We start from the raw sequence: 24,036 nt of genomic DNA, 5'->3' as shown, positions 1-24,036 counted from the left end.
TGCTATTTCCTTCACAGAAGAGTTGTGAATCATCCATGACTTAAAATGCTGTTGTCTAGGGTTAGCCCCTAAGACCCTGAACAGTCAGTTCCCAGCAAGGGGCTTCACGAAGTCAGGTACCTGTTCTATGCCCAACCATGTGTCAGTTCTGCCTGGGTAGAGGGAGAGCCTAGGGAAGGGGTGCTAAGTGCCTGGTGGCGTGGGCGGTCTGCACTTTCAGTTTCACCTTGGACACAGGGCGTACTTGCATTCAGAGAAAGGGTGCTATGACTTTAAGAAAAAAAAAAATTTTGAAATTGCCCTTCCGATTTATTTTTCCAAAATTCACACATTCTATGCCTGAATAATCTATAAAATCCATCGTTGGGTTAGTACACAGACAATAAAAACCCATTTTTAGAACCGTTATGAGCCAACTGGAGCTAACGTGGATATATTACCACTTCTAGTCCACCATCTTCCTGTTCATTTTCTAAAACTTCATGCACAAAGGAGGAATTTTTCATACTACTCTGTGTTTCACATCTCCTCCCAGAAGGAAAGGACAGCTTCTGTCCATCTCCATTAAAAATAAAAGACAGGGTTAACCTTTTTGTGGATAAAGACCAAAAAAGAGGAAATTTTAGGTTAAACCATTATACCAAGAGTATTCTCACTTATTCTGAGCCTCTGAAAATTTTTATTTTTATTTGAATGCAGACATTAAGAGAAATGGATTTTTTCTTCTTTAACAAACAAAGTATATACCGCCCATCCAAAAAATATTCAAATAAGTAAACATTATACTTCCCATCAGCTTTGAAGAAGCAGACATTTTGTGTGCCTCAGCAAATTACTCTGCTTTTAGATGAAATCAGTAAACATTCCCCTTCCATAGGTAATAAAATTAGAATTCTTGTATTCAAAAACAGTAACTTTTATTTTTCCCGGGTAGGAATGGCCTTAATGGAGAGGTTGCCTGGATACTCAAGGCCTGAAAAGAAGAGATGTTGACCAACTTTTCTAAACCCAAAGTGAATCTCATTGTTAGACTTAGCTCCACACTTAACTGGCTTGTAATCAATAAATCATTAAAGTAAGTTAACTCAGTCACTTTCCAAAGTATATATTTTGCAGCCAGTTATCTTGGGGTAATTGCCAGAAAGTTACATTAATCAGTTAAAATATTCCATGTGTGCTGTACTGAGTTTCATAGTCGAAATGAGCATATGGTTCTATCGGGTTTAAATTTTCCAACATAAAATCACTGTAGTCATATTGTGGTTCATGTGTCTATGGCTTTATATACCCTTGTATCTATGAATGGAAATGGATTTGAAACCATCCCGAGTGGCCTTTTCTCATGCTGATCTTAGGCGGGTATGTTCTAAGATATTTGTCTTATTGGAACCTATGGTAAGATCATACCCTTGCAATTGGGAACAGGGTCTTTCCAGAAGAGAGTCGGAAATGTCAAGAAGACATTCCCAGGGTCAAAGAACCTGGAAAGATTTGGACTCTGAGATGGTAAGAAAAATTTCCCTCTTCTTTCTATCTTGGCCTTGCTCTCTTGAGCCTATACTGTAAGGAAACTTTTTTTTTTAAGATTTTATTTATTTATTTATTTGAGAAAGAGACAGAGTGTGCAAGCTGGTGTGGGGTGGAGTGGTAGAGACAGGGGGAGAAGAAGCAGACTACCAGATAAGCAGGGAGCCTGACTCAGGGCTAGATTCCAAGACCCTAAGATCGTGACCTGAGTCAAAGGTAGATGTTGACCTGACTGAGCCACCCAGGCACCTTATGCTAAGGACACTTACTAGAGGGTTCTGTGAAGGTGCTATGAGGTTGGCTGCCACCTCTTGGAGACAGTCTTTGGAGTGTGTTGGGAAAGAGGAAAGCAAAAGAAATTGCATGAGGGTGAGCTGTGGCCTACCAGTTCTGATAGCAGACATTTCTAGAAATGGACATATCATTTTTGTACTTAATGGTATATACTTATGTTGCTCTCACTCTCTTCCTTATATAGTTAAGATATTGCTAACTATTCAAGTATAGTAATAACTTCCAGTAACATTCTACTTCCCACTGGCCAATTCCCATGGCATGATGGCATGCTGACATGGGGTCAGAGTTCATACTACAATATGAACAAGTCCAGTATCTCCCTATGCCAATGGATGGTAGAGGAAAATAAGGTTTCTAATGCACAGAACCAGAAAGAAGTTTGTGAAGAATTCATCCAGATGTAAAGCTCACAGTTGAAAGAAACATGAGAGAAAAATCTTAAAAATTTACATTACCAGTCATCAAATGGGAAGCCAGAAGAAGTTTTTCTAAACAATCAATAAAAACAACAACAGCAAAATTCCAATCAACTTGTGCTAGATGAGGCTGTATTATCTTTCTATGTTCTTTAGACAAAATGACTTTACAAAATCATTGTCATATGAAGAGGCAACCAAAAATCACACAGCTAAAAATGTAGGGGAATGTATTTCAGAGATATGTCAGGCAGTTAATTTAAAATTATCTTGTTTTCTGGATAATGTGCTTCTTTTGGTATTTTGTCAGCTTTTTAAAATTTGAAATTTATTCTCATTTCTGTCATAACTTTTAAATATTAAATTTCTTATGACTCTCTCTCTTTGTAATTTTGTATTATTTTCCCTAAGAAGACTCTCCAAATTGTGTAAGATTCAGGCCCCACAAAGTCTGGGTCCACCCTGGCTATCCGATTCCTCACATGACAGCTTGGTCTTAGCTGGACTATGGCAAAGGATGGGGTGGCGGGGTGGAGGTTGAGGGGGGCAATGTCTAGATGCTGTACCCACATTGGTTTGGTCATCTCCTGGGGCCTTGCAATAGTGGCAGTCAGGGATTTGTGATGTCCTCCAAAGAGCATGAGAATGGCAGGCACAAGATTTGAGGCTGTATGATCCAGGCATCTCTCCAACCTTGAAATACTAGCATTGTACGTTGTTAAGTATGCCTGCAGGGTTCCTGTTCGCTAAGCTAGTAAAGCATTTGTTTAATTTCCAACATAGAATAGCTGTATTCCCATGTTTACCAGGAGCACGAAATCCAACTGGCTGGCTCTCAGTCCATGTCAAACACTCAGTTAGAATAAGCAATACTTATATAATATATTTAAAGGCATATCCATTACTCTATATCCCAGAGCTATTTACTACTCAGATTGCTGAGACTTTAAGAAGTCCATGATTCCCTAAAATTGTATACAGAATTTAATATATACATAATTTAATTTGATCTGCATTTATATCTTTCATCAGAGTCTCAAATTTGTCCATGACATCTAAAAATTAATAATCACTAGTTTACATTTCAAGAATAAGTATCTCCAACAAGGTGGTATTTAAAAAAGTAATAATACTTTGTACCTTCAAAAAGATTTTTAAAATTATACTACATAATTTTGAACCCATTTCTATATAAGCTGTGCCAGCAGACACATATGTCATTAATTACACTGAGAAATTTAAGAGATAGCCCAATGAAACAAAGGAAGATTTTAAACATACTATTAATTTCATCACAGTATATCATTACTATGGACTGAATTGGGTTGTCCCCAAAATCATAGGTTAAGGCTCTAACCCTCCAATATAAGGGTATTTCCAGATGGGCCTCACAGAGGTAATTGGGCCAACAGGTGGAGACCTCTTACGGATTTAGTGCCCTTAGAAAGTTAGAGACAAAAGAGAGCACTCTCTCCTCCCTGTGAAGACACAGCAAGAAGATGGCCTATGAAAGCTGGAAAGGCAGGTCTCATCAGAACCTGACCATCTCAACACCCTGATCTAGAACTTCCAACCTCCACAACTGTGAGAAATAAATTTTTGTTGTTTAAGTCACCCAGTCTACTGTGTTTTGCCTTAGCAGCTTGAGTTGACTAAGATAGTCCTTATGAGGCAAGATCTATGGAAGAAATTTCTCTCCACTTCCAGTAGACAAAAATTTGGGCATCTCATTTGATTTTATAGGATATGTGACCACGAATCTATAACTAGTTTCTACCCTCTGCATTGCATATTATAAAACTTAGCATCACTATGTCATTGTACTCTAGTAAAGATCTAGAGCCTTTCCCACATACACTCTGTGTATTAATGTCCCTCAAAGACACCTCTCACTTTTCACACTAACCTTTTCTTCTGTTCCTTCTTCCTCATCCACTTACTTAAATTTCATTCTACTCTGCTGTACTCCTTTATGCAACTTCCCTCAAATTCTTTCACAGACAAGGCAGATTCTAAGTAAGAATATGAATAAACAAATGAAAGGTGACATTTCCACTTGAGAATTAAAATTATAAATGTTCATTATTGCATTTGGAATTAGGCACAAATAAGTATTTGAAGAAATTTAATTTACCTCAACCATGCTCATAAGCCTGAGAAGATGATTTATATATGCTAGGAGTTCTTAACTTGGGGCTCAAAGACCCTCCAGAAGAACTGGGAACAGAATTCAGGGAGTCTGTACACTCAGATGGGGGAAAACTGATCTTCATTTTCGCTGCTCTCTAACTGAAATTTAACATTTCCTTCAAATACAAATATTGGCAATAAACCACGGAAGTATTCAGCAGTATCTCTGAATTTGTTTCCCGTACAAATGCTAGGTACGCTCATCTCCCATTTGGGTTCTTGCAGCTATCCAAAAATATCACTTACCCTCGTCATCACCTTCAAATGTCACTACACTTTCTGCTGCTAGATTATGTTAATTAATGCACTGATTTAAAAAACATATATTATTACTACATCACATTTTATAATTATATTTTTATATATTTGGCTCCCTTGTAGTCATTTGTATCTTGTTTTATACAATTAAAAACATTATTCTGAAAAGGGATCCACAGGTTTTCTTAGACTACTGAGGATGTACAGGGCATAAAACTCTGATGAACACTGAATTGTATTTGGGTAGCATCTTTACAAGTGTTTGCAAACTTCTTCCTGAGATCTGCACCATAATTAGGAAACGCTGGTTTCTCTTGATTGGACAACAGTAGCATCGTCTTGTCAATAAAAGGAAATAGTAGAAGTGACATGAGTCTTTCTATGCCATTGACAAGATAAGGTCACAATCAGGCCACAGGCAGCAAACCTATTTCTTAGGTTTGGACTTACAGCTTCTGTAAAAAACATTTAACAGCTTTGTGAAATTTGGGGTCAGCATTTCTCTTACGGAGAGAGAGGGGAAAAAAAACTATTTTAACATTTCAAACCTCAACTAAGAAGCAGTACATTTGACTCAATCGTGTAAAGACTCATTATCTATTTTGCAAATTATCTGAGCCCCTTCCTTTTACTCTTCTTTCTCCCTTGCATGTCAGGTTTCTTTTGAATTTTTATCAGACACTTTGGCACTTTTAGCACAATTGAAATAGGGCAAGAATAAGGAAGTAAAACAAAAGGCTGTCAGTATGATTACTTAACACACTCTTCAAAATTATTTTTAGTTACTGTTGTGACATTCACAATGAGGACCTGGTACAGAGAAGTGTGAGTGTCCGTGTGGGTGTGTTGAGGGGAAGAGTATAACACCTCCAAATGGCATGGGCAAACGCCTTTGTCCCCACTTCCCAAGTCCATGGATCTAAGATTAGGAGAGCGAATATGGACTGATTAGAGAGAGTCCCCCCTCCCTACAACACTTGAACTCCAGAGCAAAACCAGAGTGAGCATAGCGGATCCCTGGGATGGTTTCTTCCCTCTCTCTTCTGGGCCAACAGGAGGATATATACCTGGTCCTCCTGCCCCATCCCAGTGAAAGGTAGAGTTGGAAGTTGGAGTTCATAAATAAATAAGGCACCAGATTATCTAAAATCCTCTGAATATACATCACTTTGTATAATTAATAAGTTTTCCAGATGGCTGATTTCTTATCCTTTCAAACAATGATACCTTTTTCATGTTAGTTATCTTAGACAACTGTATTACAAATGTAGTATATATCCCCTACATACATGGAAAAATAACCTGAAATTAGTTTAATCTTTTACTGATGACTCTGGGTCAACACTGAAAACATCTGTTTTCTTGCATGGGCACATTACAAGGGTAATTTCCAGGATTCACTTGGGGCCTTTGACCCTCATCAGAACTGATGCTGAGATCTTTGGGTCCCTGAATCTGCTTTTTCCATTTTTGTCTATTCCTTTTTGTCAGACATTACTTTTATCCTCCAGCTAGATTTGAAACCAGATATGTAATCATGAATAGATTGAGGGCTTAAGGACATCTTGACTGGAACAAAAGCTACAATGTGTGAGATTTATTATTTGTTGTTTATGACATCCATTTGAGCATTCGTAGAGTTTTACTGGCTTACCGATTCCTTGATGAGTGCTAGATGTGTGAGTTTCTAATGTAACTTCCAAATAAATGAGATTCAACTGTACTTGGTTTTCTGTGAAAATCAACCAGAGAGGCTTCCTTGTTCCCATATGCATGTCTATATACAAACGCAAAACAGTTTATTCCAGTTTCTGGCTAGCAGCAAGCTTCTGTTGTTGAGTTAGCATCCTGAATTCAGTAACTGAAATATTTACAGACCTTGACAACCCAAACCACTAGGTCCCACTGTCTGAAATCTCTGAGTCACATACTCATTTTCACCGAGGCAGCAAAACCAAGAGTTCCCACTTCCTCTTTCACCCAAGCCTTTATTTGTCTCATTGAGTTGTAACCACATGATGAGGTAGAAGGACTGTGGACGCATATTGATATCCTACTTCTGCCTCCAACTTGCTGTGGAACTTGGGGAAATACTTTTTCTCAAGATTGTAAAGTATTTTCACCTGTAAAGTAAATATAATGTAACTTGGGACCCAGAGTGTTTGTGAGAATGAGGTGACATAATTTCCACAAATTTACCCAGGAAGTGTCAGGCACTTAAGCAGATGCTTAAGAATTATCTGTGTCCTAGCTTTTCCCTTATACATTTATTTTCAAGTTTATTGACTTTGCAGCACCCAGATACATAGATCACCTTCAAAATGCATAGTTATTTTCTTCACTGAGGCATTGTTGAGCACCAGCTAACAGCTTTAGAAATGCTTCTTAAGTCCCCTTCAGATTTTGAATACAGTTGTATGACAGCACTGCCCACAGTGTCTTAGGAACATGTATATGTATAAACATGTCATCCCTCAGACTCAGAATACCTTGAGGTGAGGGTTGGCATCTCATACACCATTGTATTCCCAAGTCTTAACCCAATGCCTAGGACATTTGCAAGCACTTAATAGATGAATAAAAGAATGAATCACTATTTAGATATCTTAAACAAAAGTTTGTATATAGTAGGAGTTTCCTAATCTGGTATCATAAAAATTTGGATCAGGGGGTGCCTGGGTGGCTCCAGCCAGCTAAGCATCTGCCTTTGGCCCAGGTCATGATCCCAGAACCCTGGGATTGAGCCCCAGTTGGACTCTTTTCTCAGCAGGGAGCCTGCTTCTCCCTCTCCCTCTGCCTATCACTCCCCCTGCTTGTGCTCACTCTCTTTCTTCCTCTCTGCCAAATAGAGTCTTTAAAAATCAATTAACTAAAAGTTAATTATAAAATAAAAATTTTTCAAATTGATCAGAAGCAAGAGATTGAAAAACAGGAGGCAAAGGTGACCAAATCCATAGACATTACTTACCCTTGGCTCTCTACTGACTTCTTACCACCACACCTGGTTCATAACATTAACGTGGGAAATTTCCAACTGTACCTTCAATTCAGAAAAGGAAACAAATCTTCATCTGCATTTCTAGACAGAATCAGTCTGCTATGCCTAAAATAGTCTATTTTAGATCATGGGAAAATAGGTGAGAAGGTTGGTGCCCTGGCTGTCTGCTCAACTCTCTTCATGTCATTGCTTATTCAGTCGGGTGTCTTTCTTAGAAAGAAGAAAAAAAAGAAAAAAAAAAAAAGCTGTAGCTAAATAGCCTGGTTCACCACAGTTGCCTTTCAACTATTTGGACTCCCATCTCCTTTACCCCCTTGGTACTTTTGTATTGTGCATCCTCACCAGGCATTTCTCCATTTCCATGACAAACACCAAGCCCCCCATCTTTGTGCCCATGACAAACACCAAGCCCCCCCATCTTTGTGCTTCTCCCTAGATATTTTAATCTACACTGCGCCTTTACTGAGAGCCCCATTCCTCACCTTCTCATCCAAACTTGTTTCCTTCAATTCCTTAAACCCTAATATTTTAGAGTAAAAAAAAATATGACCTTCAGTTATAGTCCAACAACGCAGGGCAATCCCCTCACTTCTCTGCAGTAAGGAAACTAAGACTCAGAGATTCTTGTGGCATCCATCTGTTAGAAAACTCTCAGGATCAACACACCAAACTTTATCAGCTCCTCTCAGGAAAGCACTTACATGCAAGGTAGAAGTAGGTGGATGAATACTATGGAACACCCATTAGGTCTATTCTTAAGTTCTTTCACATGTGCTCATGTTACCCTCATAACTAACCCATTTTATGAGAGACAAATGTAAAACTCAGGAAGGTCAAGAGTAAGGAGAAGAGGATGGCAGTAGGAAAACCCTAGGCTCATTTCATCCCATGAACACTATATAACTATCGAATCATCCTAAAGACCCCAGAAATTGACCTGCAGACAGACAGACCAAACTCCACTCCTAATGGGAGAGAAGAGGCTACATTGAAGAAGGTAGGAAGTGCAGAGATGTGGTTTAGGGGAGAAAAGGATCATAGGTGCTATGGAGGGGAAGAAGCCATGGTTGTGGAGAAGGGTGAGAGACAGAGACAATCACACGGGGAATGCACAAGGAGAAGGTTTCCCAAAACCACTGGCTTGGAAAAACAAGAACTGAATTTTGTGAGTTCTTGTGAGGCTTAAAGCCTGGAGTTTTAAAAGTCAGAAGACTTGGCTGGGATAGAGCCCAGAGGACACTGCACAGCTCCTAGAGGAGGATAGGCAGATAACTCAGTGGTAGACAGCGTGGAAACGGTGGTCTGGGGAAGGCCTGGGGCACACAGAAGGGAGAATATTTGTCTTCTCAGAGTATGTCTTTGAGAAACAACATTCGTGGAGATACCATACTGGGAACAAATACCTGACACATTTCCCTTCCCCACCCCTCAGCATGAATACAGAGCCACCTACAGGAAGGAACAAAGCACCAATACTGGTGGCCTAACTTGCTTACACTAACTAACCCCTACCTCCCTGCATTCTGGTAAGACTGCTCTTCTCAGTCAAGTTTGCTTCAGTCCCAGTACAATAGTCCCCCAGAAAACCAGCACAAACCTCTGCCCATACCATGTATTTCAACCAGAGAGTTCTGCAGGGCCTCAGTTCTGGTGGTCATTTCACAAGCAGACCAAAGCTAACCTATTGAAAACTCACCACAATGTGGCCAAGGACCAAACACTGCCCACAACAGGCAAGGAGAGCCTCTGCAGATGACTGGTCTGAAAGAGCAGGAAGAACACAATAGCAGAGTGCACACAGCACACAGGGGAGAAACTCCCTGAAGCACCAGGCCCTGGATATTACTTGACCTCTTCTTTATAAGGCCATTACTTTTAGGAGCAGGAGATATAACTGGATTTTCTAACACACAGTAGAAGGCAGGAACATAGACAAAATGCCAAGATGGAGGAATTTATCCCAAATAAAAGAACAAAATAAGTCCATGGCCAGATATCTAAGAAGAACAGATATAAGTAACGTGCCTGATAGAGAATTTAAAACAACAATCATAGGGATACTCACTGGACTTGAAAATAGAATAGAAGACATCAGTGAGACCCTTACCACAGAAATAAAAGAGTTAAAAAAGAATCACTCTGAGATGAAGAATGCAATAAAAGTGATTTGAAAACAGGCTTGATGCAATGAAGAGTAAGCTGGAAGAAGCAGAGAAACAAATAAGTGATGTAAAAGGAAAATAACGGAAAACAATGAAGCTGAACTAAAGAGAGAAAGAAGATTTATACAATATAAGAATAGACTTGGGTAATACAATGATTCCATCAAGCACAATAACAATTATATTATAGGAGTCCCAGAAGAAGAAGACAGAGTAAAGGGGGAATATTTATTTCAAGAAATAAAACGTTCCTAATCTGGGAAAGGAAATAGACATCCAGTTCCAGGAGGCACAGAGAACTCCCACAACCAAGATCAACAAAAGCAGACCAACACCAAGATATATTGTAATTAAATTTGAAAAATATAGTGTTAAAGAAAAATTCTTAAAAGCAGAAAGACAAAGGAAGTCCTTACGTTTCAAGGGAAAACCCATTAGGCTAGCTGGAGATTTCTCAAAATAAATTTGGCAAGACAGAAGGGTGTGGCATGATATATTCAAAATGCCAAATAGGAAAAAGCTGCAGCAAGAATACTCTATCCAGCAAGGCTATCATTCAGAATAATAGGAGAGATAAAGAGTTTCCCAGACAAACAAGAACTAAAGGAGTTCAAAAATACAATGAGATTTCACTCCACACTTGTCAGAATGGTTAAAATCAACAACATAGGAAACAACACGTGTTGGAAAGGATGTGGAGGAAACCCTCTTACCCTGTTGGTGGGAATGCAAACTGGTGCGAACACTCTGGAAAACTGGTGTGACCACTCTGGAAAACACTCTGAAGGTTCCTCAAAAAATTAAAATTAGAACTACCTTATGATCCAGCAATTTCACTATGTGCCCATCAACCAGGAACTGGTGAGATATACAGACCTATATAGAGCTATATAGATATCTCAAAGGTGGTAAGGAATAGATTTTATATATATATGATATGTATACATAAAAAGAGGTGATGATATATATAAATTATATATATAAATTTTATATGTATATTATATATAAGTTATATATATATAAAATTTTGCAATGACGTGTATAGAGCTAAAGAGTATAATGCTAAGCAAAATAAGTCAGTCAGAAAAAGACAAATACCATATGATTTTACTCATATGTGGAATTTAAAAAACAAAACAAAGAAAAAAAGAAAAAAGAGGTACCACCCCAAAAATGTAGAGAACAGACAAACTGTTTGCCAGGGAAGAGATAGCTGGGGGAAGGGTGAAATAGGTAAAGTGTATTAAGAGTACATTTACTATGATGAGCACTAAATAATGTATAGAATTACTGAATCACTATATTGTACACTGAAATTAATATAAAATTGTTTATTAATTATAGTTGAGTTTAAAAAAAGAAGAAAGCATGGTGATTATGGAAAGAAATAAGAACAGAATGAGAAAAGACCAAGGTATAATAAATACACTTATATTCCTTCCTGAAATATTTAACGAGTGTCCAAATTTTAAAATTTTACCACTTAATTCATTTTTTCAAAAACTTATCCTTTATCTAGAAGTCAGCTTCCTACTACATATTAATTTCAGATTTCCTAAGAAAGGGCACTAAAGGAATTCTATATACACCAACCCTTACTGCAATACATGGATGGTAACATATACTTTTAATTTGTACATTATCCATAATGTGGTAATATTTTTGAATATTTAATATGTTGTCAGTCTTACAAGATAAGAATATTTTTCAGCTTAAGGTTGGTTGTGATATCCGCAAGCTAGGAACACAGAGACAGCCCATTAAAAATGGATTATGCAGTCCTTCGTGGTTCTCATTTTGGATGTATAAACATGTACATTTATTTTTAAAAAGGGGGGGTCCCTGGGTGGGTCAATGGGTTAAAGCTTCTGCCTTTGGCTCGTGTCATGGTCCAGGGGTCCTGGGATCGAGCCCCGCTTTGGGATCTCCTCTCAGTGTGGAGCCTGCTTCCTCCTCTCTCTCTGCCTGCCTCTCTGCCTACTTGTAATCTCTGTCTGTCAAATAAATAAATAAATCTTAAAAAGAAATAAAAAAGGAATTCCCTTACAAGCATGTCAAGTCATCTTAGATGAGGGAAATTTTGTAAAGGGACATATGGAAGAAGATTAATATATGCTAAAATATACCATCTCTTCCAAATGATGCAATTTCTAACAAGAAAGAAAAAAACTAACATTTATTAAATATTATGTATCTATTGTTCTCTCCCTATTTTCCAAAAGTCTGTCAAGTAAGCTTCCCTCAGCTCTCTGATTGAGTCAAAATACCCAGAACTCCAATACCCTCTTGTTCAGGGCTCTTATCAATACCAAATATGTGTATTTGTATGATTAAAATTAATGTCTGTTTTATGGAAAACAGTTATGGAGGTTCCTCCTCAAAAAATTAAAAACATACCTATCATATGATTGAGTAATTCTACTCTGGGTATTTACCTGAAGGAAATGTGACACTAACTGGAAAAGTTTTCTTCACCCTTATGTCCACTGCAGCCTTTTTAACAATAGCCAAGAATTAAGTGTCCATTGATGAATAGATAATGAAAATGTGGCACATGCACATGCACACACACACACACACACACATTCACACATGATAGAATATTAGTTGTAAAAAAGAAGGAAATCCTGTCATATATGACAATAAGAGTAGACTTCACGGGCATTTTGCTAAGTGAAATAAGTCAGACAGAGAAAGACAAATACAGTATGATCTTACTTATACAGGGAATCTTTAAAAAGGAACAAAAACGAAAACAAAAAACACAATCTCACAGATATAAAGAACAGATGATACAGGTGTAGTGAAAAGAAGGGCCATAAGTACCCCAGTGTTCATAGCAGCAGTGGCCAGTCACCAAACGGTGGAAAGAACCGAGATGTCCTTCAACAGATGAATATTTAAGGAAGATATGGTCCATATATACAATGGAGTATTATGCCTCCATCAGAAAGGACGAATACCCAACTTTTGTATCAACATGGATGGGATTGGAAGAGATTATGCTGAGTGAAATCAGTCAAGCAGAGAGAGCCAATTATCATATAGTTTTACTTACTTGTAGAGCATGAGGAATAACATGGAGGACATGGGGAGATGGAGAGGAGAAGTGAGTTGAGGGAAATCAGAAGGGGAGATGTACCATGAGAGACTTTGGACTCTGAGAAACAAACTGAGGGTTTTAGAGGGGAGAAAAGTGGGGTGTGGTGCATAAACAATGAATCTTGGAACACTGAAAAAATTTTTAATTTAATTTAATTAAAAAAAATACAAATATTGCCAGAAGTGAGGGGGAGAGGCAGCAAAATGGGTGAAAATGGTCAAAAGATACACACTTCCATTTATGATATAAATCAGTTCTGGGAATGTAATGTTTAGGAGGGTGATTATAAGTAATATACTGTACTGAATATTTGAAAATTGCTAAGAAGGTAGATCTTAGAAGTTCTCATCACAAGAAAGAAAGAATTTGTAACTATGTGTGGTGATAAATATTAGCCAGACTCAGTGTGGTGATCATTTTATAATACATACGTATATCAAATCATTAAGTTGTACACCTGAAACTATAAAATATTATGTCAATTTTAAAGCAATATTTTAAAGTGAAGATAAAAAATAGACCATTTTTTCAGCTTTGCGCAGTGGCAGTATCGTAGCCAATGAGGTTTATCCGAGGCGCGATTATTGCTAATTGAAAAAATAGACCATTTTTAGAATTTTAATTTTAATGTGTACTACCCAGCTGATGGGTCTTCCTGAATGCTTTTGAAAATATTATGAAGCTACAGACCCTCTCTTGGAAAAATACAAAACAAAAACAATAAAAGATTCATGTCTGCCTACCCCCCCCATGGAGACAGGGATCATATTTATTTTGCTTATTATGGTGCTGAAAATGTAACAGGAGCTCAGGACATGTGCTTAATGACAGAAGAAAACAACCCTTATTTCTACCTTCCCAACCAATACATCCTTCCTTCTTCCATCTCTCGTTCAACCACCTCACCTCTTGTGTCCCAAAGGAGTTGAAGACCATTCTCTTTTTTAAAAAATTTTATTTCTTTTCAGTGTTCCAGAATTCATTGTTTATGCACCACACTCAGTGCTCCATGTAATACCTGCCCTCCTTAATACCCACCACCAGGCTCACCCAACCCCCCTCCCTCCTCCCCTCCAAAACCCTCAGGTTGTTTCTCAGAGTCCACAGTCTCTCATGGTTCGTCCCCCTCCAGTTTCCCCCAACTCACTTCTCTCCATCTCCCAATGTCCTCCGTGTTATTCCTTATGCTCCACAAGTAAGTGAAACCACAGAAACCACTCTTACATACGCTGTCTTTCTCATCTTATTGAAGACCAATCCCTACACCATCTTTGGGAGCCACCCCCTCCTAGGTCTTCAAAAAAAAAAAAAGCACATTTATCATCCCCTATCTCTCTTGTATCTTCAGAGAAACTTTTTTACTTTCTTTCCTCTAAGTGCATAACAATGTATAAATCCCACCTACCTCTAAAAAAATCCCTTCCGCTAAAACCCTACTTAGTCACTGCTTGTTTTTTAGCCTTCAGGCAAGCTTCTTAAGAGAAATTTCCTCTTACTGCTCCAGTTCTCACCATGCACTTGATTCTCAAAGCCCTGAAAGTGAACCTCAGATACAGTTGTATTGAGATATTCACAAAAAAAAACAAACAGCAGGCTTTTTTTTTTTTTTTTTGCTGAATTCAATGGGTATTTTCAACCCTTTTTTACTGATCTCCCCCCAGCACAGGATGTTGTCTCAATATTTCCCCTCCCTTGGTTTTCAGGACTTGACTTCCTCCCAGTCTTCTTTCTACCTCCCTGTCATCTCTCCTCAGACTTCTGACTCCCCCTTGTCTCCTTTTGTCTCTTAAATATTGGTGTTTCCTGAGGCCCTGTTCATGTGCTTACTTTCTCATATTACATTTTATTTAACTGTCACCAATGCCAATGGATCTCAAATCCATATTTCAAGCCAGAATTACATTCTGAGCTCCAGAGATATCATTTAGATTACCTACTGGCCATCCCACATTTCCAAGTTCTAGAGTTTATCCTAAATGTGCAAAAAAAAAAAAAAAATGAGTTTACCATCTTTCCTAAAAAATGTGTTGTTCCTCCTCATCTCAATGAATGGCATTCCCCATTCAGCCTGTCCCCCAAAACTCTACCTACTTAGTTCCTTATTTTCAAATTATCAATAAATTAATTACTATATTAACTTCTAAATGTACAAATAACATTGTTCAACTATATTGCAAAGATTATTTAAACTACCTTAAGTTATATTTTGTTTCCTTTATGACAACAAATCAATACAAACCACACAGATCTTAGAGAACTTAAAGAATAGAGAATCTAAGGAACAGATAGTAATTGAAACTAATGCTACATAAATTATGCCTCCAAAATGTTTTCAGGGGCTAGAGAAGTCTATTCTGGTGAATATTAGGAACATTTTTCTTTGTTGTGTGTCTCTATTATTGCATCAATTAGGCAAAGGTATTTTGTGTTAAATCCGGTCCCTGTTAGGCTTTGTTCCAATTAGTAAGGCTTTTCTGAATTATTATTTAAATAAATGCTTTCCAAAATGATGTGTAACTGGATGCATGCACATATAGAAGGAGAAGAAAGCTCTAAGGAGCCAAAACTTCTTCTGTTCCTGTTTCTGACTCTGTGCCACAGATGGCCACTGCCACGTCACCTTGACATTTCCTCTGACATTAAGAAGGAAATTCACCCTCCTTCGTGGCTTATAATCATATCATTTATACTTATGTACTCTTTACAGTTAATCTCATTTCATTTTGATCATAAAAACAAACCCTTGGAGTATGAGCAGTTTGTTTTAGAGATGTAGAAACTGAGCAGAGTCAAGGGAACCTGCTTCAGGTTATGAGAGCAGAAAAATTAAATCAGACATTATGACCCTGTGCCTAAGAGATCTTCCAAAAGAATGCCCAGCAGCCTAGAAAGATGAATGAGATCCTAGTGTATATATAAGTCTGATACAAGTGGTAGAAATGAAGGAATATATAAATATACATATTGTGCACATTACCAACTAAGATACAAAGGACAAACCAAAGATCAAATCTATCTGCCTGGAAAATATTTCCACATCCTCTCACTTTTTTAAACCTGTTCTTTCTCTCATGCTTCCCTCTCTAGTCTAGTATCCTAAGAATTCTTTAGCCTCTTCTAACAATGAAAGAAAGCTCGGAAATGTATTGATTGTTGCAGTTTTCACTGAATTCTCATACACTTGACCATCCAACAGTTGATCTCAAAACTTGATATGAGAAATACAATGTTCTGAAAAGTTCTCAGTTTTGTAAGATAAATTGAGATAAGATCAGGACTGTGGAAGAAGTCCTTGAAAAGACCTTTTATCTCCAATAGTCTCAAGGATAAGTTCTCATAGGAGTGGGTTTTTTCCTTTCAGGACCCCATCTGCTTTGTAGTTATGACTTTACATGACTATTTCATTAACATCTGTCTCCACATCAGACTGAAAGCCTCAGGAGAACTGGTAGAGTGAATGTTTTTGCTTGCTTTGTGCCCTAAGCACTCCATAGTCTTGGTATTCAGTAAATATTTGTAGGACACTTCTGTGGGACATGGGACAAATCATTCCCATATGTGACATTTCTATAGGGAAAGAAAGGGCCCATGAAAGGTATAGAGATCAAGTACTGAGAGTAGGAGTCCTTAGACATCTGGAGAGCTTCAAAATAACACAAAGCCAAGGGTTTTATCTAATACCAGCTGTTTTATTAACATGAATAAACTGAATTACGAGTAGCCCAGATCCCCAGTATGGAGATCAATGGGAAGATCTTTACTTCAAACATGGTTACAATATAGGGTATTAGGAAAAGTGAAGAAAAAGGGTCTGAGGCTTTAGTTAATCTCCTTTGTGGCAAGGAATGGCTGATAGGAATGGCTGGTATCTACCACTGATGGTGACAGAGCCTTAAGTCTCATATTTTAGGGGCACCTGGGTGGCTCAGTCGGTGAAGCTTCTGCCTCCAGCTCAGGTCATGATCCCAGGATCTCCAGATCGAGCCCCACATCCAGCTCCCTGTTCAGCGAGAATCTGCTTTTCCCTCTCCATCTGCCTCTCCCCCAGATCATACTCTCTCTCGCTCGCTCGCTCTCTCTCAAATAAGTAATTAAAAATCTTAAAAAAAAAAAAAAAGAAAAAAGAAAGAAAAGTCTTATATTTTAGCTCTCAGTCCTGTGGATCCACTCCAAGCCCAGGAGCTAATAGTGCTGGCCCACTAGTGCGTCTATATTTGACCATGGGATACTGATTCGTTTATCTGTCTTCAGATAGGGAAGACAGAGTTGATTTAAAGTTTTTAACAAAAAAATTTATTGGGAAAGAAATAAAAAATCAAGATACAGAAATATAGACTCAAGATTAAATGTGTATACTTTTAACTTTTGCTTTAGGTAGCACTTGGTAAAATAATGGTTGAGTTGCCCTGATATTGGCTTCTCCGCATGGAAAAGGAAGACCACCCACTGGCTCTTTGCCAGGTACCTTCTTTCTTTTTCAGATATCCCCACATTTGGACAAGAATTGTGACCTTAGTCAAGTAAAAACAAAACAAAACAAAAACCCAGATTATTGGCTGACACAAAATTGTCTTTAGATAAAGAAAGAAATAACTTCAAATTAGTAAATATATATGTACATTTCAGATGCTTAGGTGCAAACACAGCCTCTTCTCCCATAACTCTGTGAAAATTGCTCCCATAACACTGTGAAATTTACTGCACAATCTCTAACAAAATAATTTTTATTTTATAGAAATGAGGGTGACTTGCATTCAAAATTGGTAGGTTTATTGGCTTTCAAATAAAGTTCTACTTTAAGCATCATCTTCTTGAAAGAATAAGTATGATCCCAGAATATTTTCAGAAGGTATGTATATCATCAAATACACATATTTTAGCCATACAACTAGGAAAAATCCTACTTGCCAACAAGATCAAGGCAAGGGAGAAGTATGAGTGAGTATAATAATGTGTTGGTGGATAATTGCTATAAATTCCCCCATACATGAACCACCAATCTCAGAAACTAGAATACATTTAAATATTAATACAAAAGTACATTGAAGATATATCTGATATTTCAGAATGAACTTTGGATTTCATGATGTGTCTCCTCATAATTGTAAGGAAGTTCTACAAAAAGTAGACCATATCTGGGGTGCCTGGGTGGCTCAGTGGGTTAAAAAGTAGACCTTATCTGATTTACTTTTTTATTACCCTGGAGCTAAATATACTGTCCTCCAATTAAGTATGTCAGATAAATAAATGATGTTGCCATAGCTTAGCAATGTCAGAATATAGAATTTCATTTAATAGATGTTTATGCGGTATACTAAAGTAATATTAAGAGAAAGATAAAATAATATTTTATCTATTTATGTATACCACATATATGTTTTAAAGATTTTTAATATAATTTTTCTCAATTCTCTAAACAGCTATATAATATAGAAAGTGTTACTAATTCTATTTGCTGGAAAAGGGTAGAGAAAACACTTCTAAACTATTTTTATGAGGCTACCAAAACAAAGAAGGAAATTATGAGAAAAGAATATCATAAACGAATATCCCACATGAACACAAACACAAAATGCCTTTAAAAACAATTGGAATATATAAAAAGCAAAATATATTCCAAAAATACTAGTTTGTTTTCACTTTTAAAAATCAGTCAATATAGGGGCACTTGGTGGTGCAGTTGAGTAAGCCTCTGACTCTTGGTTTCAGTTCAGTCGAGATCTCGGGGTTCTGAGATCAAGCTCCGTGCTGGGCTCTGCCTGCATTCAGTGGCAAGTCTGCTTAGAACTCTCTTTCCCTCTCCCTCTGCCCCTTCCCCCCATCTCTCTCTCTCTCTCTTTTTAAAATAAATAAATCTTAAAAAGTCAATCAGTGTAATTCTGCCCATTGACATGATGAAAGAGAAGATCATATGTCTTAGTAGATTCAGAAAAAGCATTTGAAAAAAATTCAGTACTCCATAAAAAAATAAAGAACTGTCAGCCAATCATTAATAGCGGAATTTCTTCAATATGAAAGATGACATGTAAAAAAAAATCTGCAGCTGATGTCATACCTAATGGTGAAAAGCTGACCACTTGACAATAAAGATCAAAAACAATACCAGGATATTCACCCTTACCATTTCTATTTAAAATTGTTCTGGTAGGTTTAGTCAGTGTAATAATGCAGGAAGGATAAATAGAAAGTATAAAACTTTTGAAAGAAAGAGGGACACCTGGGTGGCTCAGTCAGTTGAGCTGCAGCCTTCGGCTCAGGTCATGATCCCAGAGCAGGAATCGAGTCCCGCATCAGGCTCCCTGCTCTCAAGGAGCCTGCTTCTCTCTCTTCGTCTGCCTGCTTGTGCGTGATCTCTCTCTCTCTCTCTCTCTGACAAACAAATAAATAAATAAATAAAATCTTTAAAAAAAAAAACTTTTGAAAGAAAGAATAAAACTCTCTTTGTTCACATACAGCATGTTTATATACGCAGAAAAATCCAAAGAAATCTACAAAACAACTATGCCACAACTAATAATTAAATTAGCAAGTCCTCAGGAAACACAGTCACATACAAAAATAACAGCATTTCTATATAATAGTAATTTTATATTTTTAAAAATATAATATTCTTTATAATAGCATCAAAAAAATTATGGATAAACTTCACAAAAGATATCTAAAGCCTCTGCACTAAAAACTACAAAACGTGGCTAGGAAAAATTAGAAGAGATCTTTAGTAAAGCTGTGACAATTGAGAGAGCATGATACTGGTATGAGGAGGTACAAATTGACAATGGGACAAGAAGAGAGGGTTGAGAAATAAAGACACACTATTATAGTCAATTTATTTTCAATAAAAGCACCAGAGCAAATCAATGTAGAAAGAAAGGACATTTTGATAATATTCCTGGAACAAGTGGATATTAAATAATTAAAAAATTAACTTCCATTCCTACCTCATAAACCTGAATTTAAAAGTTAACAGTATAAAGCTTCCAGAAGAATATATAAAAGAATATTTCAAACACTTGAGATATATAAAGATTTCTTACCCAGATTCAGGAAGGTATAAAAGAAAAAATTAAAGATTTTTTAAAAATTAAAGATTTTTCTCACTAAAAATGACATTAATAAGGGCACCTGGGTGGAACAGTCAGTTAAGCATCTGACTCTTGGTTTTGGCTCAGATCATGATCTCTGGTTGTGATCTCAGGGTGGTGAGATCCAACCCCATTTCGGAATCTATTCTCAGTACAGAGTCTTCCTGAGACTCTCTCTCCCTCTTCCTCTGCCCCACCCCACTGTGCTCACTCTCATTCTCTCTCTCTCTCTCTGTAAAATAAATAAATAAATCTTTAAAATGACATTAATAGAATAAACAAGCCACAGATAGAAGAAAGTATTCACAAAGTATATACCAAGCAAAGGACCCACATCCAGAATATATAAAGAATTCTTCCAACTCAATGATTAAATGACAGCTAGACCAATTAACACTGGGCAAATGATTTGAACAGATACTTCACAAAAGATCTACAAATGGCCAAGAAGTACATGAAATAATGCTTAACATAGTGAACTCCTAGGAAAACCCACAAACCCGCAATGAGATACTACTATAATAACAAAAGATAAAAAGATGTTGGCCAGATGGTTAACAACCAGAACTCTCAGATATTACTGGTGAGCAAGGAAAAAGCTACAACATTCTTTTTATTTATTTTTTATTTTTTTAAAAAGATTTTATTTATTTATTTGACAGAGAGAGATCACAAGCAGGCAGAGAGGCAGGCAGAGAGAGAGGAGGAAGCAGGCTCCCTGCTGAGCAGAGAGCCTGTGCGGGGCTCAATTCCAGGACCCTGAGATCATGACCTGAGCCGAAGGCAGCAGCTTAACCCACTGGGCCACCCAGGCGCCCCTACAACATTCTTTTTAATTGCTTGGCAATTTCTTAGTAAAGTTAAACACAACATACCCTATGACCACCAGTTCTCTTCAGTATTTACCCAAGAGAAAGGAAAACATACATCCACACAAAGACTTGTATGTGAATATTCATAGTGACTTTATTTATAATAGCCCGAAACTAGAAACAACCCAAATATCTAAAAACAGGAAAAGAATTAAACAAATTGTCATATATTTATATGATACACAGGCAACAATAAGCAGAAATGAATGATTACTGCTACATGCAACGGTACAAATTAACAGCACACACAGCATGCTGAACAAAAGAAACCAGATCCATGAGCACATGCAGGTGATGCTATTGATATGAAGTTCTGGAACAGACAAAACAAATCTGTGGAGAACAAAATCAGAATGATGCTTGTGGCCGGCGAGAGGAGAGAGGCAGGACTGACGGTGACGGAGCAAGAATGGAAATATTCTGTATCTTGGTAACAGTGCGAGTTACATGAATATGTGCTTTTGCGAAAACACAGAACTAAAGCACTTATGAGCTGTGCATTTCACTATATGGAGACGATACCCCAATAAAATAATTTAAAGTTGAGAGGGTAATTAGATGATTTTATTTTGATGAAGTAAAAATTAAACCTGAAAACAAATAAAGCAATAAAATAGGGCAACTTCGTTCCACTCTTCCCCTCCAGGAATATAAGCTCCAGGCTGTGGAGGAGACGGAAGGCACAAATCTGTTTTCATTTGCATCAACTAGAATCACAGCGAGCCTCTAGTTTTAAGGATACATATTTTCCAGGCAATGTGCTCGTGATGTCAATAGTTACCCCCTCCCGTTTGGCCCATAAACCAAAGCTATCCTCATCATCCAAAACCTGCAGAAGATAGGGGATCAGTTCCAACTCTAGCTGTGTTAGTAGAACTATGTATTTCTGTCTCCAGCAGGATGCCTTCCAGGGAGAATGTCAAGGGGAAGTCGGAATATATATGATTTTTGCCTTCCATGCTGACTTTAGAACCTAATTAGGGTAAGCTATGATTTCACAGTAATTGTTCCTGTGTAAGTTGATAAGTATTATATACTAGACTCAAAGGCATAAATGAATTCCTATCAGATGATTCTTAGTCTTCTGGTTATAATTAAATGTACTGATTGTACTTGAAGTACATTAAAATTCTCCCTAATCCTTTCTCTTCCCTCCCCCTACCAAAAATCATGAACTATTTATAAAACTTCCAGAGTCTCTTCATTTGGTTTTACTTATCTGAACCCATAAGCCATGCATGGTAAATTTCAGACCTATAATTTGTGGTTTCCTGCTTCCAAGATTACTCCAGAGCATGTGACTGTTTTTCTAGTTAAATATTTACACATATTCACGGGGTACACAGGCAGTTCATATCTGACATGATTTAACAGCATCTACATCTGTTTCTCATCATCACATGACTGGAAAATGTGCCTACTAAACAATTTTTTAATATACTTGTCCAAAACATTGTTTCTACTCTGATCTTGAGACATTTCTATGTAAAGAAAACAAGATAAGAGGGTTCTTCTCAGGCCCCCTTTCCTTCTCAATTCCCTTCTTCCGGCTTCAGGACCCTCTCCTGCTATCAATCTTGACTTTCCAAGCCTCACCAAAACACAGGTCATGTCTTATTTTTATCCCTGTGTGAAAAACACAACATAAATGGAGATATGAAGGGAAAATAACTTAATTAAAAATTTTTTTAAAGCCACCGAATGCAACAATTGGCTTTGGGTGTGGTACTCCAAGGTTAGCAAGATTGTATTTGAATCAAGTCCCTACTGACATTAAAATACTTGAAGTTGGTTTCATGTTCCCAATGCACAACTTCAAGCATGGTCTTTCCAAATACAAAACAAAATAAAAAAGGAGGAGGAAGAGGACAAGAGGAGGAGGAGAGGGAGAGGAAGAAGAAAAGAAAGTTCTTGTCTTTCAAGAGGTAATCATTTCTAAGTCCCCAAAATTTTAAAATCACAACACGAATCTGTTCTAATTCTTCCCGTCTGTTTAACAAAGCGAATTGTATTTTGAATTCATATATTTTCCCAAAAATATAAAGCATAGTTAAATTATTAGAGTATTCTCCTCAGAACAGTAATTTAGAATATATTAACCTTGTGTAAATGTCATTCTGCTGTTTTAGGTTTTAATCCACAAATCTGTTTTCTCATTTCTATTCATATATTGTTATCAGAAAACAATAACAACAAAAACTCCTGAGTGAATTATAAATCCTAGAAGCCCATCATAGTTCATATGTATCAAAGAAGCTAAAATAAAAGGATTGTCTTCAACTCTTTCGAGACCCATTTTTCCAATTTGTGTCTAATTCAAGACCTTCATTTTTTTTTTCTTTTCTCCACTGTGATTACACTCTGCTACTTCACCGCTCATTACACTCTGGAAAGAAAGAGACTGGATAACATAAAACAAGATGAAACTGAAATGAGTGCAATTGCCCTCAACAGCCCTAAGGAAAAGCTTTATTTTAAAGAAGCCTAGAAAGCTTGGCTCTGATCATGCTTTTGATGCATCTAAGAATTTAAATAATCTTCAATAATTCCTGACACACTGATTTTAAAAAGTAAGAATAGATTTTTAGACATACTTTGTAGACATTCTGTTTTATGAAATAACATGAGAAGTTGCTCAAATCCAGCTATCACACTGTATACGCAGAGTACTGGATATTTTTTCAAACAAGGTATATATACACACACACACCATGCACACACATGAGTAAGTGCTAATTTTGGTTTGCTGTTCTGATACTTCAAATACCTATGCTAGTTTTAGAAGGAAGGAAGTAATTACAATATGTGGATAAAGACAACGTGCAGATGGGATGGAAAAATGTTTTCCTCATGAACTGTCATTATGTTGTAGATAATATATACATTTAAATTTCGTTCTCAGCTTCTAGAGAGGCAAAACATAATGAGCATCCAAAAAAATCCAAAGAACCTTATAAAACCTTTCAGAAGGCCAAGGACTAAATAGTTCCCAAACTTTTTATGATGACAGCAGAACCTGGATACCAAAACCTGACATGGGTATTAGAAGAAAATTGTAGACCAGCATTTTTCATGAACATAGATGTAAAAGTTTATAGCAAAATCTTGGCAAATTGAATCCAGCAAATATA

At 37.1% G+C, this 24,036-nt stretch overlaps 1 protein-coding gene and 1 pseudogene across 3 annotated transcripts in view; one reads left to right on the top strand and one right to left on the bottom strand.

The window, feature by feature from the left end:
• IPCEF1 (interaction protein for cytohesin exchange factors 1) overlaps positions 1 to 24,036 on the bottom strand; it is a 178,299-nt gene that overhangs the window by 134,770 nt on the left and 19,493 nt on the right. The window contains exon 2 of one of the 3 annotated variants that reach the window (XM_044243551.1): positions 7,657 to 7,728. The exons of the other annotated variants lie outside the window; for them this stretch is intronic. The gene's annotated coding sequence lies outside the window, so the exon portion shown is untranslated. The remainder of the gene's footprint in view (positions 1 to 7,656; positions 7,729 to 24,036) is intronic. 3 annotated transcript variants of the gene reach the window in all.
• Positions 13,482 to 13,580, top strand: LOC122897102 (annotated as a pseudogene).

Source organism: Neovison vison, chromosome 1 (assembly GCF_020171115.1).
Source record: "Neovison vison isolate M4711 chromosome 1, ASM_NN_V1, whole genome shotgun sequence".
In the NCBI taxonomy this organism is placed as follows: Eukaryota; Metazoa; Chordata; class Mammalia; order Carnivora; family Mustelidae; genus Neogale; species Neogale vison.
Note: the sequence above shows the minus strand (reverse complement) of the source record. Positions and strands in the feature narration are given on the sequence as shown.